A 17,914-nucleotide genomic window follows, 5' to 3' on the forward strand; every position below is an offset into this window, starting at 1 on the left:
TGTACTGAATAAAGTTTTCTAAAAACCTTAGTCAAACATTTATCCTAGGTTGACATTGCTCAAGTGAGGATTTAAATGATATGTCGTTGGCTCTTAAGTCATTAATTATTGTTACATGGACTTAACTCAGGAAGTCAGTTCCAGTGTAACTTGAGTTAAGTGGGAATGATTATAACGACAAAAGTTTCACCATACCTATGAACAGAATTATAACAAGTAAAATACCAGTATTACACTTTGCCTGGTTTTATAGCCGAATAAATTGCTAATATAATTACAAAATATTAATTTAAACTCACTAGATATTAATTTAATTCACACATATACTCACATCTACAACATATATATATATATAAAAACGCACACAGGTAAATTTACACATATATGCTTGAACATACGTACAAAGTGAAAGTGTAAATGGAAGAAAGAGTGACTCAAAGAAAGAAAGAGAGAGTGATAAACAGAATAATAAAAGCATTTGTTTTATGACTTTCCTTATTTAGCCAACGTAGTATTATATGCTACAGAATCATATATTGTGACTGCAAAGAAATTCAGTTTTCATATTTCGTAATATTCTAACATCTTAGGAGTTTCTGAGTTTCTAAATTGTTTAAAAAATGAACTGCTGCTTTGTGTTCCTGCTTGAGGATTTTTCTTCATTTTAAATAATTCTCAGAACCGATTTCCGGTTGAAGTTGTTTTACAAAATTAAAAAAAAAAAATCGTTCAAAGTTAAGTACTGTTTACCTCAGCTTCAATCTTTTATCACATATTGACGCGTTTCAGAACCACACCATTATCAAAACTTATTGTATTAAGAGAGAAAAAAAACATTCAGTGCCGTAATCAAACAAACATTCAGTCCAATAAGTTTTGACAATGTAGTGGTTCCGAAACGCGTCAACATGTGCTAAAAGAATGAAACAAAGATACAGTGGTCAACATTGAAACTACAATTCATTTAAATATCTCGATTAAATTTTATTTAGGTTTTTAGCGAGACCTTCATTTTACTTATTTTCCAAATAAAATCTGTTTTCTCTTTAAACATCTTCTACAATTTTAAATTATACCAAAAATGATTTTTAGCAACTAATAGTCTTTTGTAATAGTTAAATTTGTGACTGCATCATATTATAAACAGTTTTTTATGCTTAGTCTTAAAAATTCAAATTATTTAAAAGTATTAAAAAAATAAATAAATAATAAAGTATAAAATTAAAAAAAAATATAAAAAATAGTAAAAATTCTTGGTCTTAAGTAATTAATTCACTAAATTAAAAATTTCTAAGTAATAAAAATATAATAATTTTTATATATATATTATAATTTTATGCATTATGTTAATAATCAAAATTAAAGAATGGTTATTTAAGATAAAATTGATTCCACTGATTAAGTAATATCTCCTAAATCTCTTAAATGAAGTTAACTAAGAAAATCGTCACGTCAATCGCTTACATTGGGAATTTATTTTTTCAATATTCTGAACGTATATCTGTACTAATATCTATTACGCAAAAAGCTACAAAACTCTAAACTGAAAAACAAGAACTCATACTCAATATCTAAAATATAACCCTCGCATAACATTCAAAAAATATTTTGGAATAACTTATACGGAGAGATTTTTTGAAAAAATGAGATACAAATTTAATTTTATTCATTATATTACGAATATAATATATAACCATTTTTAAAAAAAAGAATTGTTATTTTAATTAAATAAAAATGGGAAATTTGTCTTATATAACTATTTATTTAACAAAACTGAAAAGAAGGCTGCAAATTAAAAAAAAATAATTTTCATTAAAACTGATTTTAGAGCCGGGACAAGTTATTCCTGACCACTAGTTCAGTTTCCGCATTGGTCACTCTACTACTGAGCAGACAAACAGGATCATTTGTGTTGTCACCAAATGCTTACAGAGAAAAGATTTTTTTTTTTGGCTTCCTAGATATCTTGCAAGCATTCGATAAGGTCTATCTAGTCTGCTCTACGATTACAGCGTTCAAGTCCTAGTAAAGCCAGATATTTTTACATGGATTTGAATACTAGATCGTGGATACCGGTGTTCTTTGGTGGTTGGGTTTCAATTAACCACACATCTCAGGAATGGTCGAACTGAGAATGTACACGACTACACTTCATTTACACTCATACATATCATCCTCATTCATCCTCTGAAGAATTATCTAAACGGTAGTTTCCGGAGGCTAAACAGGAAAAAGAAAGAAAGAAAGTCTGCTCTACGAACCAAAAACTATCTACCTCAACCATTCTATCCTGTATTGTGTAGTTACTTGGACGGCTACTTTTCCTAGAATAAATAAAATAAATTTTATTTAATTTCTAAGTGTTGGCTAAGTGTTGGGTTTATTTTCTACTCCATCTTCACTGCAGACATTACGGTGCTGACTGTATCATTATTTCATCGTTTACCTATGAGAAGGCAATCATGGCCGTCGTTGATGATGCATCTCAAGCCTCACCTGGATTGCAGTCAAGATTAGACTTTCTAACCGATCGGTTGAGGAAACGGAAAATACAGGTAAAACAAGTGAAATCGACTCACGTGACATTTTCGATGAGATGATGTTTCTGCCCAGAACTTATTTAGGTGAGGATTACATCCCGGAAGTTGAGTGTACGATATTTAGGTATTCACATAGATCGTCGTTTAAAATGGAAGTTCATACTAAATAAAAAAAACGAAGTAGCTATATATCAAATTTATGGAGCTATACTGGTTAATAGGCAGGCAATCGGAATTACGCGTATCTAACTTAGCTAGCTACTGTAGTACAAAGTAATCATTAAACCGCTTTGAACATAAGGAATTCAATTACCCTAGAGTACGGCAAGTACCCCCAATCTAGAGACTATTGAGCGTATCCAGAATAAATTTGTGAGGTGCACAGGCATCATGGTTTCGTTCGTTGTATCGAAATCCATGAGTATTTAGGGTTACGGTATGTTTGGAAAGAAGTCAATCGATTGGTAACCAAGTATAAAATAAAATCTAATGTCTTCCTGAATTATCTAGCTGTTATCTTCTTACACAATGGCGAAGATTTTAGACGGTTAATGCGGCTGCATGGATTAGCAACCTAATAGTAATACTAAGGAAGAGGCTTCTATTCTTGAATTGTGCATCATCTAAGTACTTATGTTATTGTTTATGATTGTATATTTTCTGGTATATTATTTGTTTTTATGTTACTTTTTTTCTTAACTTGTGTTTTATCCTTATTACTGGAATTTTTTTTATGGATTCTGGTACCCAGTTAAATAGACTTTATCATTGCATATGCCATCTTTGATTTACAATTGATCGTTGATTTACTTTCGGTTTCTAACTACGAAACCGATTGTAAACACATAATTCGAAATCCCCCCACAAGAAAAAAAAAATTAAACTAATGGCAATCTCAGCTGTTAGTTAAAACTTCATCAATTTTCATAGTATTTAGTACAGAACAACACTACGCTATGTTGCTACACAATAGCATGAATGGAACGTAGTTGTGGCTTCCTTACATTCTTAGCCTTGTGGAGGATGGCTGAGGGGATCTGATACTGTTATAGATGTACAGATGGAATAGCAAAGACTAGGAGCTCACCTGGATGCTTCTTTCTCAAAGGTAAGCGTTGTGGCATCGAGCCCCTATTAGCTATTTGCTGTTAGGATGAGAATGGATGTGTAGGAAACTCTGTGATGAAGGTACAGTCTGGGAAGGTGTAGGCATCTACCTAGCTCCCGAAAGAGCACCAAAACAGAGAGAGATAGGATTTGTTTTCATTAGAAGTTTATTAATAAATCTGTGAATCTTTTTTTTGATTTTTGAATAAATCAAGAGAAAGTTGAGTAAATTTTATTGCAGGAAAAAGTTTGGTGTTTAAAGACTCAATCAAGTAACGATATGAGTGCGTAGTCTAATTGAAGTGAAGAGTGTTGTGTGTGTATCTTCTGTGTTGGGAAGAGTGTTTGTGTAAAACCTTCGGTGTTAGAGGAAGTCGCGGGGATCGCGCTTTTGCGAATCGGTTAATTTGATGGTTGAGGGTTTTAATGGTAAGTGGTCGTGATTGGAAGAAGTCATACGAAGGCGATAGTAGGTTGTTTAAATACACTAATGGAAATGCCTGCCAAACAATTTGCATCGGTGGCATCTTGACAGAGCTGTAACTGATGACTGTATTGTGTTAAGTTTACAGGGTCTAAAAGACGACCTTAGTAAAGCCAATCAGGGCTATGAACGGAAGGCAGTGGTGTGGCGACGGATTTGCCACAAGAAGGGTATCATCCCCTACGGGGAATTTATAACACATATTGACGAGAATATACACGTTATCAAGTAAAATAGTAAATAATTTTAAATATATTTAATATGGGAAAACAGTTGGAAAGAAAGGAAAGATTAGTTTTTATTAAAAATTTAAAAGAAAAATTTGTAACATTTTTCAAAGAAATTTCGGATCACAACAGTAATATTCAATATAACAAAGTTCTTTTTTCTGTATTCTCCTTTTTTCTTTTCATCAAATTTCTTATAAGATATAATTCTTCAAAGAAAAACTCTTTCTTTTGTGAAAAGTACTATAACTAATTTCGATACCCATGAAAAATTATCAATAAATTAAAAGTATTCACTCAAAGTTATTTTAACAAATTATGAATAACAATAATTAAATAGATTAATAATAATAATGATCATTATTGATTTTTAAATAAATTATTATTATTATTTATTTATTTATTATTGAATTTATATACTAACTTAAACGGAAGAAATAGGAATCAATTAGATACTTTTTATTTTTCTTATTCTACCATTGTGATGATGACGGGACAAACCCAAGGTAAGAAGGAATGGAATCTTTGAGTGATTTACATTGAAAAATAATAACACATTCACCTATTTTAATTATTAAATTTATAGATCTAACATTATAGAATATCAAATTTTCAAAGTTTTACAGTTTCGTGGAATGCATATCGATAAGGTTTCTTTAGAAGTAAGGTTTAGTTAATTAAAAATATATGTAAATCTGATTATAAAGTTAATGTAAGTTTAAATTAGTTATTATTAAAAAAAAAGTTATTAAATATAAAGCAATAATTCACTTTTATAATGTCATAATAAAAAATTAATTTAAGTATTTGCAATTTGCTTTTAACACGAATAATTTTCATTCAGAGATAGGAATGAAAGATTTGTTAACATGAAAAAGAGAGAATTATTTCCTTCAGTCTTACTAATAGTCACAGTCCATGTATAACTCTGTTATCACCTACCAAAATATCATCGGTATATATCACCTACTGAAATAGTAAATACCTACTTTTGTTATGAAGGAAGAAAACGAATCAAACTATTTTGTTTCTGTTGGAAAAATGTTAAAGCCTAAAAAAATAACCACAGTACGTTTTACAAATTTTAACTTAAATCTAAGAATGCTAGTGATGAAGAAAGTAAAAGGAACTATCGGCAATTAAGAAATGCTATAAACAGGAAGTGCAAACTGGCGAAAGAAGAGTGGATTAAAGAAAAGTGTTCAGAAGTGAAAAGAGAAATGAATATTGGTAAAATAGACGGAGCATACAGGAAAGTTAAGGAAAATTTTGGGGTACATAAATTAAAATCTAATAATGTGTTAAACAAAGATGGTACACCAATATATAATACGAAAGGTAAAGTCGATAGATGGGCGGAATATATTGAAGAGTTGTACGGAGGAAATGAATTAGAAAATGGTGTTATAGAGGAAGAAGAGGAAGTTGAGGAGGATGAAATGGGAGAAACAATACTGAGATCTGAATTTAAGAGAGCATTAAAAGATTTAAATGGCAGAAAGGCTCCTGGAATAGACGGAATACCTGTAGAATTACTTTGCAGTGTAGGTGAGGAAGCGATTGATAGATTATACAAACTGGTGTGTAATATTTATGAAAAAGGGGAATTTCCGTCAGACTTCAAAAAAAGTGTTATAGTCATGATACCAAAGAAAGCAGGGGCAGATAAATGTGAAGAATACAGAACAATTAGTTTAACTAGTCATGCATCAAAAATCTTAACTAGAATTCTATACAGAAGAATTGAGAGGAGAGTGGAAGAAGTGTTAGGAGAAGACCAATTTGGTTTCAGGAAAAGTATAGGGACAAGGGAAGCAATTTTAGGCCTCAGATTAACAGTAGAAGGAAGATTAAAGAAAAACAAACCAACATACTTGGCGTTTATAGACCTAGAAAAGGCATTCGGTAACGTAGACTGGAATAAAATGTTCAGCATTTTAAAAAAATTAGGGTTCAAATACAGAGATAGAAGAACAATTGCTAACATGTACAGGAACCAAACAGCAACAGTAACAATTGAAGAACATAAGAAAGAAGCCGTAATAAGAAAGGGAGTCCGACAAGGATGTTCCCTATCTCCGTTACTTTTTAATCTTTACATGGAACTAGCAGTTAATGATGTTAAAGAACAATTTAGATTCGGAGTAACAGTACAAGGTGAAAAGATAAAGATGCTACGGTTTGCTGATGATATAGTAATTCTAGCCGAGAGTAAAAAGGATTTAGAAGAAACAATGAACGGCATAGATGAAGTCCTACGCAAGAACTATCGCATGAAAATAAACAAGAACAAAACAAAAGTAATGAAATGTAGTAGAAATAACAAAGATGGTCCATCTTTGTTATCACATCTTTGTTGTCACATTCAATGGTCCATTGAATGTGAAAATAGGAGGAGAAAAGATTATGGAGGTAGAAGAATTTTGTTATTTGGGAAGTAGAATTAGCAAAGATGGACGAAGCAGGAGCGATATAAAATGCCGAATTGCACAAGCTAAACGATCCTTCAGTAAGAAATATAATTTGTTTACAACAAAAATTAATTTAAATGTCAGGAAATGATTTTTAAAAGTATATGTTTGGAGTGTCGCTTTATATGGAAGTGAAACTTGGACGATCGGAGTATCTGAGAAGAAAAGTTTAGAAGCTTTTGAAACGTGGTGCTATAGGAGAATGTTAAAAATCAGATGGGCGTATAAAGTGACAAATGAAGAGGTATTGCGGCAAATAGATGAAGAAAGAAGCATTTGGAAAAATATAGTTAAAAGAACAGACAGACTTATAGGCCACATACTAAGGCATCCTGGAATAGTCGCTTTAATATTGGAAGGACAGGTAGAAGGAAAAAATTGTGTAGGCAGGCCACGTTTGGAATATATAAAACAAATTGTTAGGGATGTAGGATGTAGAGGATATACTGAAATGAAACGACTAGCGGAATCTTGGAGAGCTGCATCAAAGCAGTCAAATGACTGAAGACAAAAAAAAAATTTAATCGATATAACTTTAATTTAAAAAAACAAACAAACAGATTTTACCATTATAAAATCAAAACATTTTGAACTGGAGAGGAAATGTATGAGTTTATTTATTAAAATATTAAACGTGGAATATTCATTCTATTTAAATTACATACTGAGAGAGAAGAATTTTTTAATTAGTAAGATATTATAGAAACAGAATAATGAATTATCATCATTTCAGTCACATATTTAAACCAAGTGATTGAAAGCGACCTGTCATGAGAAGATACGAATCAGTCCTGAAAATAGTTTAACTATTCTCATAATAACAATCCTACTTCAGGATTACTAGGACAAGATAACAATGAAATAATCTCTCATTCGTATTTATACAGGGTGAAAAAAATGGCGATCCATCAACACACAAAACCCACTCAAAATAATACAGATAGAATTTAACAAGATACATAGAATTAATATATTTACCTCTTTATGACGATAAATAATATAATAGACATTCCCTCTATGCATTACTCAGTAGAGTATAGAAATAACTAGCTGAATTATTTAATATTCTTTCGTTTCTAATTTCAAATGACTGAAGACAAAAAAAAACTTAAATCTATAATTTTTTTTTTTGCTTCTATTAAATGAAATAAATTAATAAATATTTAAAATCACTTTAAATTTTAGTAAATGTTTAGACTAGTAATTTTTAAACGTATTAAAAAAAATTTGAATGGCATGTGTAATGTGCTATACTCATAAGACACAGATGAAAGGTTTGATAAAATATTCAAAAAAATTAAGTTTATAAATATACTATTCTAAAATGGTAGATTATAAATAAATTAATTTTTTTTCAAAATACTTTCAATGATTGAAATAAATCTATTTTCAAAGCGATTTTATATTAATTAATCGATCTTAAAATTTATTTAAAATATTTTGGAGATAATTTTATTTTTTTTTCTTGTGATAATATTATTTATAACATTTATTTTCCCGGCAGATATAGGACGAATAATATATTGAAGGGGAAAGTATGGTGATCAAATCAAAAATGGATTATCAAGTTTTTTGCAAATCTTTACGTTTTAGAGAACAACTAGTTCACTTAGATCAAAAAACATATGTATTGATTCAACTGTTTTTGGTCTTATATCTTAGGATTGACCAAACGGATGGTTTTCAATATTGGCTCAAATTTCTATGTATGAAGCGTTGATTATATTAATTTTTTTTTTCAAAATTCGTTTAAGGGATGAAGGATATATAAAAAAAACTCTAAGAAAATTTTGTTAAAGTGATTTTTTTTCTACAATTCTTATATAAATAATCTAAAAATTTTAAAAATCAATTCCTATCTCCTAAAATTTAAATATATATTTTTTGTTCTTTTGATCTGTTTCCCTTCATTTTAATATTTTTCAAACGTTTTTTAAAAGATTATATTTCATATATAAAACCATAAAGAAATATCTATAATTTTTTAATTAATAGATCCTGGACAAAAAATTCAGAAAAGCTTTTTAAATTTCCTTTTTCTTTTTTTAGCCTCTATTGAAAGAGGAATTAAATTTAGAGAAAATTTTATTTAATAAAATTTATGAATATTTAAAAAAAAAAAATTTTTCTAAAAATTTATTCGCTACCTCAAAAAAAATTCTGTTTTTTGTTCTTTGGCTCTAAATCTATTAACTTATCATTAATAGCCGGTAAAGTCATCCAATATTGTTCCAGCTTTTTTTTTTACTATTTTTCTTTTTTAATGTGCTATGAAACTCAGTAGTATGTTTTTTAAATCCGGCTTTTGAGCTCTTTAATAATATTTGTTGAGTGTCAAACATCAGACCTTCATATACGAAAAGAATTGTGAATTTGGCGCTTATTTCATGAGAATGGGCGTACAATCTATCTCGTACTACAAGAGCGCCAATAAAAAAATTATCTGAACACATTAAATTTCTTCTAGCATACGTAATTTAAAAAAAAATTATTTAGTGGTACAGAGGTTTAAATATTTTATTTAAATCCAATCGAAATGTAGATTGTAAGTTTTTTATTTTATTAAAAATGAAAGAAAAATAGTTCTTAATATGTAGACTAAAGAAAAAAAGAAATAGATATGGAAGTACATAAAATAAAAGATTGGCCGTGAATCATCGTTATCGTAATATGAGAGGAAATAAAAGTAAAAACCCCCGTGATGCCAGTTGATGTCTATTGCCGTAAAGGTGATAGAAAAAGAAATATTACAAAGAATGAGGAAAACGAACATCTTGTTATATCTCGATGTTGACTTGGATAATTCAATATTAACCATCAGGAAAAATGAGTCACCTCATTAATTTAATGATCTCCATAATGATCCCTAATGAAGCTAATCTAAAAAGTACAAAACAGTAATGATAAAAAAAAATTAAGTTTATTTCTTGATACTTGTTAAAAAACATAGAAAAATTTCATACAATAAAATAGACCTCATAGTGTATACAAATGAGTATAACCACACCGTCAATGACGATGTAGTTAATAAAAAAAAAACTAAAAAAAAAAACGGAAAAACAAAAGCGAATGTAACATACAACGCATGGTTCATATAAAGATACAATAAAAATATATATATGTATTTCACTCTAAAATTATGTATAATTTGCATTTATTAACCAACTGAAAAAAATAATATTTACAATTAAATATTATTTCGGCATTAAAAAATAAATTAAATTTATGGAATTTACAGTAAAAAAATAACAAAAAAAATTTTGACATTTTTTATACGTCTTTCTGGTTCAAACAAATAGCAGAAATAAAATTAAAATGCAACAAAAAATAAAAAAAACCTAGTTACTGATGAAAGCTATTTGTTATGAGTAGCAGGAATTATTTAATATGAAAAATTATAGGTAATTTCAAATAATAGATAATTTAAAAAAAGAAAATTAAAGTAGCCTTTCATCAAAAAAAAAAAAAAAGAAGAAAATAATGAACAATTAATATAAGTTTCAATAAATGAAAAACAAAGCATTTATTTGATCGAAAACCACTAACTTCATTTGAGTTTTGATTCATTTATTTGAGTTCATTGTAGAATTTTGCATATGTACTGCCGTCTTCAAATTCGTCATACCCCCTGCGGAGTCTTGAAAAAGTCTTCTACGTATTGCTTTTATTCTTTTTCTAATGGAGTAAACCACCCGGACACTGTTGGTCAGGATTCCCACATACACACAATTGTACTCAGTTTTTTATGTTCGCAGTCGTCCTGTGTAAGGCAGTTGATTACCATTTTCATTTAACATGTTTGGATCGGAACTAATTTACATTGATGGAGTGGTGTTGTATTTATATTCACATAATGGCGGATAAGAAAATTAAGCGGAAAATTTCGATGGAGTAAACGGATTATATTGGGTAACCCCTGTATGAGCTACTAATTTCCTTATATCCGTATATATATATATATATATATATATATATATATATATGAATAATTTATTTATATGTTCTTTATTTATTCTCCTCCTCATACTTCTCTGAGTGTATTGTAGACACAACTGTATTACAGTATCAAAGAGTAGTATCGAAATAAATAAAAAATACCGCATTTATTTAATAGTAACAAAATATATTTAACGGCAACCAACTACATATAGATTCCTGGTTGAGCTGCCAATTGTCTACAATTGTATCAAATAAGTTATCGCACAAAACGATTAAGAATATGTATTCATTGATTTTTATTTTACAAATATATGTATTCTATATCGCATTTCGCGAGATTCCTAAAGTTTTAACTGTGAAATTGAAAAATGCAGACTTAGAAACCAGTCCCGATGCCAGCGAATTTTTATTTTAAAGACATATTAATTACAAATTGGAATTAATTTCAAATACCAGAAAACAGCTATGAAAATTTCAATTATTTTTTTTAAATTCCATTAATTTGTATTTAAAATAATGATTTAGTTTTATTCTTTTAGAATTTTAACCTCTGACGAAGGGGAACAGAGAAATATAAATTATGATTCAATAAATGCTCTAATGAATTCAATCGTCGATTGATTGATTCGCATAATATATATTAATGTACAAAATTCTTTTTATAGAATTTTTAAACAGCAATTTTTCACAGGAATTTAATAGGTTGTAGTTTTTCTTACTGATTTTATTAAACCATTTGGTTAATGAAATAGCAAACCTATAGTATCTCTAACCCTCCGGGTTGGTCTAGTAGTGAACACGTCTTCCCAAATCGGCTGATTTGGAAGTCGAGAGTTCCAGCGTTCAAGTCTTAGTAAAGTCAGTTATTTATACATGGATTTGAATATTATATCGTGGATACCGGTGTTCTTTGGTGGTTGGGTTTCAATTAACCACACATCTCAGGAATAATCGAACTGAGACTACGCAATTCTACATTTCATTTACACTCATACATATCATCCTCATTCATCCTCTGAAGAATTATCTAAACGGTAGTTACCGGTGGCCAAACGGGGAAAAAAAAGAAATCTATAGTATCTAATTTTAAGTGGAAATTTGGGTGGTACAGATATATATATATATATATATATATATATATATATATATATATAAATGTTTGATATTCACGTTTTTATATTTCGTAAATTTTTCATAAGAACTAACTACGTCTTACATACAGTATGTAGTGAAATACAGTTAAACAGATACAAACATATACACTCTGTAAACACGGATGGTCGTGTTTAATATTTACTTACTTGCACGAAGTTAAGGAAGTATTGTGATTTCGAAAAATTTCGGTTTTCAGATTTCAGTGGAAATATATATATTTTTACCAACTCTGAATCCACTTTGACTAGTTTCAGCGTGACATTTGTACGTACGTATATACGACTCAAAACGACTCAAAAACGATTAGCCGAAGGATGTTGAAATTTTGTATTTAGGACTGTTGTAACACCTAGTTGTGCACTTCCCCTTTTGATTGCAATCAACTGAACCAAAAGTATCCAAAAAAGCCCAAAATCCGAAATATTTGGGTTTTGGAATTTTTCTTAATTGCAGTTCTCGTTGAGAGCTTTTCAACAATATATCACAAGTGGTATTTATTTTTACTGGTTCCAGAGTTATAGTCATACAAAACCTTAATTAATGAAATACTTTGATCTTACAAGGGGAAGGCACATCGGTTCGAATAAGAGTTCATCTTCTTTTATTTTTTCATTTTCAATATATTGATTTATGAATAATTACTAATTTCTTATTGTAAAAAAAATTACGATATTCAATAATAACATTAAAAAAAAGTATAAAAAAATATCAGAAGTTATTAATGAAATAAAATTTTATATATTTTTCATTTAAAAAAAAAATGTGTGTATGTAATTTAATAGGCGTACAAGGAAGTTACGTGGCGTCCACATCAGATTTTTAAAAAAATTATTTTTATAGAAAAAAAATCAGATTAACATTTCAGGATACTTAAATAAGTTGATTAATAACTGTTCAATAAATACTATCACTAAGGATAAAAAATACCTTTCCTTTCAGGTAAAAAAAAAATATATTTCTTTCATAACAGCTAAGAAATTGTGAATAAATTAAGGTCTGAAGTTCTAGGAAGATGTTTTTTAATGCGATGTCTCCACATAATGGAGTAGTATTTTAATAAATTTGTTAGGGATTTTTTAAAGATTAAGTTGGAATTTAGGTAATCCCTGCATATTTATTTACTTCATAAGCCCGAGATCTGTAACATGAGGTGTTTTATACAGTTTCTCAGCCACCCTAAGTGTCATAAATTTGTTTTTATATTAAAATCCTAATCGGATTATATAGACTGCATATTAATAATAGTGTAATGAACTCTTTCCACTAATGAGTTGAGACTATATATAAAATGTATTTTTTTAGTATAGACAATGATCTAAAAACTTTTTATTTTCGTTTTTCAGTACCGCTGAGATGCGTTTAAATTATTTTAACTCTGTGCTGCCTACTTTAAGACTAATAGTATTCACTAAACAGCTTGTCTCTGTAATGAAAAAGGTGACTTTTGTAAAGCTGGTGGTAGACATAATATTTAAGGATCATGCAGCTGATGTGCCACAATAACAAAGGCCCAATGAAAAAGGTAAAGAAGAATATTTCACTAGTAGTTTTTCATAGCAAGTCTAGTTGGTAACGGAAGATATTGTTTTTGAAAACGATCAAGCTCATTTCAGATCAGTTACAACCTTTACGTTTATTTTAAATCAATTAATTTTCAAACAGTTATTTTATAGAAAATGGTAATGGATAAACCTCTCCACGTTCACTTTTTCTATTTAGCCTAGCATTGATATTTATTATTCTCGAAAATAGCTGGGATATGTATGAAAGTGACTTAATATTTCAGGCTGCCAAAGAACTGATATAGTTACGGAATCTAAGAAAGAACAAATATACTGTACTATTATAATTTTATGTTTAAGTGTATGTTAAAATACTTCCAATATATGTGGACCCATTCAAAACACATGTACACGTTCCCGTCAATTTTGATGCTTAGCGGAAAACATCATATGTTTATGTGATCAACTAAAGTTATATTTAATAACTGCTTCCTTCATGCTATCCTACATGCTGTATTATCTATTATTTTCGATAAGGTCAGTATAAATACTATTGATCCGACGATCTATACTGTTTCAGAACTCCTATCTATTTTAACTTGCTTTTTCATATTTTAATTGTCTATTTATTAATTTTCTTATATTGTGTAAATATTTTAACTTAAAATACGGCAAAAATATCTTTTAAATTAAATTCCCGGTTAATATTAACAATTGTACCGTTTTGTAACATGAAAACTACTTAAAGTACAGCATTCCTCACCTAAAAAAAAAAAATTACATCGACAAAGCTATAGCGAAAACATTCGAGATTGGCGAGTCTCAGTTCATTCTCGCTCAAAAGGGAATTACAAACGAAGACATCAGCAGTCCGGAAGAATTGCGTCAACTGTTGGGGGCGGATAGTCGTCAACCGATACTATGCAATGCGCAGATAATCTCCTTATCGGACGAGGACAGCCCAACCGTAGCACAGTTAACACCTCTGAAGCCGCCTACATCACTGATATCTCGACTATTGAAGGGGAATTCAAGAAAACCTCAAATAATATATATATATTTTACTTCTCTTCTTGGGGTTAAACACAAATAATTAAACTGAAGGTTTCTCTGTAAAGCAAAATAAATTTTATTAATTTACAAATTTTGTAAATGATAATTATATTAATTATAAAGCTTACCTGTAAATCAAAGAAACAACATACAAAGTTTATTATTCACTAAGTTGTTCCCCTCTTTTACAAACGATTTTATGTTAGTCTAATTCAATCAGTCATCACGCCGCATGTTTATTAATTTCTTATTCTTTTTATCCCCTGCACCATCAGATGTATAACTTACCAACCCATTAAACTTGCGTGGTTAATTCAATCGTATTAAGGAAGGAATATACTTTCCTTATATACATATTATAATATATATAATATTATATATATATATTTTTATATATTCCTAATATAAAAATGTTAAGTTCGTTTGTGTACGGCTTCAAAAACTCAAAATGTTCTGCACCGATTGAGCTCAAATTTTAGCACGATATATAACCCGCATCAAAGATTGCTTTCATCTATTTTTAATAAATCTATCTATCTATTTTTAATTTGTACATTTTTAATTTGGAAATGTAAACGAAGGAAAACCAATCAGATCAATGCAAGATGGCCGCTGTCAAACACAACGACCAAATTTCTTTGAATTATATTTAACAGCTAAAACATCTGTATTTTATTAAAAAAAAAAAAAAAGATTAAAAAAATTTTGCACAATATATAACCCGCATCAAAGATTTTTTTCATCTATTTTTAATAAATCTATTTATCTATTTTTAATTTGTACAGATTTTTAATAAATAAGAGGCTAATAAATCAGATGGAAATGTAAACAAAGGAAAACAAATCAGATCAATGCATGATCGCCGCTGTCAAACACAACGACCAATCACAAAGACCCCGTATGGCCGTTGCCAATGTAAACAAAATCACAACTGATGTAAGTAACAAATTTCTTTGAATTATATTTAACAGCTGTAACATCTGTATTTTATAAAAAAAAAAAACACCAAAACAAAAAGAAAAGCCACCAAGAAGGATGACTTATAGTAAATAAATTAAAACACCTAACTTTCTTATAGCCCAGATAGACTTAAGACTATGCAAACAAAAAAAGTCGAAATAACCAAATACACAGAAAATAATATCCCTACATAATGACCAAAAAATCCTTTGTTACGTTATTTTTTTACATATATATGACCAAAGAATCGTTTTTTGGTCATTTAGCGTTCTTTGCTATGTAAAAGCAAAGAACAAAATTCACAAATAGTAACACTGAAACCACACAACTAAGAATTCGTTTTTTCTGTTTTTTCTAACCTCAAAAACCACCATTATGCATTGCTTCAGATGATATGAATGATTTATAGCGTATGAAAATGCCATGCCTGACCGGGATTCCAACTCGGAACCACCAGATTCCGCTCGCGCCGTGGAGGCCGGGAAACATATTCGTTAGGAGCCGAATAAAAACACGACTTTCCAATAAGGCGTTGTGTGTCAAACCAATTTTATACGGATTATAATTACTTTTAATACGCGAAACCCTTTGCAATGATTGAACATTAACTTAAACCTCTTTAAAATTATTCCTTTTGAACTAAGCCACATTTTGATACCATTGTTTTTCTATAACACGGCTGGAATTCTTTTCATTTAATGATAAGATACGTTGTCGAAGACAATAACCGAATTCTCTTCCAAAGGACATTATACACCGCTAAACTATTTCTAACTAATTCAAATTCGTGTAATTTTTTTACAAATCGCGTTTTTATCAAAATCTCACCTTTTTCTCAATTGACCTGCGGGGTTTTGTTTTCTTTGGAGACCGTAATTCATTAGTAGATTCATACTCGAGAATCACGTTGTACACTGAAGCAGCACAACTTCTACTTACGTTAGCAGTTTATTAACATCTGAAATCAACGCCGTTTGATTATTCTGTAATTTGTAAGCATTACTCTGCTTTTGTAAGCATTTAAAATGGTGTGTTTTTTCGCACGACTTAAGGGCTTTTTTTCGCAGCCCGCAAATCTTTATATATAAAAATGTTAAGTTCGTTTGTGTACGCTTCAAAAACTCAAAATGTTCTGCACCGATTGAGCTCAAATTTTAGCACGATATATAACCCGCATCAAAGATTGGTTTTATCTATTTTTCACATCAGTCACATACCCGCGACCGCGAGAAAACAGTTTTTTTAACGGTCAGCTGTGTAGCAGTGACCGCGCCATCTGCCGGAAGCGAGAGGAACACTCGCCATGCTAGCTAACGACAACCGCAGTCACATGTGAAACAATACGTGTTCCCAATTACATTGTTTATTAACAAAAAAAAAAAAAAAACGTATCCACTTGCATCTGATTCAGATTATTATACAATCTGAATTAAACATTCACTTTAATCGAGGTACTTTTGTGTGATCGTGTCGTGATTGAGCTGCGCCTTTCACCAAGCTTTGAATTTATTAGAAAACGACCAACAGTGGGATATATGTATTAATGACGCGTGCAACACTGCACATCCAAACCAAATTCGCGCATTATTCGCAATTATATTGACCGCTTGCTTCCCTTCATCACCCACAGAGTTATGGGAAAGATATCGATCGCTTATGGTTGAGGATATTTTGCATAGAGTACGCCTAGAAAATGCCATATGACCATGGAATTTACAGAAGGAATTTACAATGAAGGATTGATAAATATTGAAGACAAGTGCTTAGCTATTGCAAATAAAGTTCTAAGTCAATTGGGAATGCCAGCACTCTCCCGAGCTGAGATTGCTTCATTTGATGTGGATTTACGCCGTGAACAGAGTTACAACATTGGTGATCTTCAGTCATATGTCCAATCAAACATTCCCAAATTAACGCGTGAACAGAAAGGCATTTATGATCGCATAATGCAAATGATAAATAACGGAGTTGGGGGACCTTCTTCTTGGATGCGCCAGGAGGAACTGGGAAAACATTCCTCATTAGATTGATTCTAGCAACGGTTCGATCAAAAAATGATGTTGTGGAATATTAATCAGCCAAAACTCTGCAACGGCACGCGACTTGCAGTTAAGAATTTGATGAATAACGTAGTGGAAGCAACGATTTTAACGGGGCCTTTCAAAGGTGAAGATGTCCTCATTCCTCGAATACCCATAATCCCGACCGACACACCATTTTAATTTAAAAGATTGCAATTCCCAATTCGATGGGCATTTGCAATCACAATCAATAAAGCTCAAGGTCAATCTTTAGAATTGTGTGGTTTAGATTTAGATGCGGATTGCTTCTCACATGGGCAACTGTATGTTGCGTGTTCCCGAGTCGGCAAACCAGATAGTCTTTTTATCTACGCAGTCAGTGGAAAAACAAAAAAATATTGTATATCCACAAGTATTGCAAATTTAAACTTCTATGAAACGTATGCCTTGTTTTG

Source organism: Lycorma delicatula, chromosome 3 (assembly GCF_047948215.1).
Source record: "Lycorma delicatula isolate Av1 chromosome 3, ASM4794821v1, whole genome shotgun sequence".
NCBI lineage: Eukaryota > Metazoa > Arthropoda > Insecta > Hemiptera > Fulgoridae > Lycorma > Lycorma delicatula.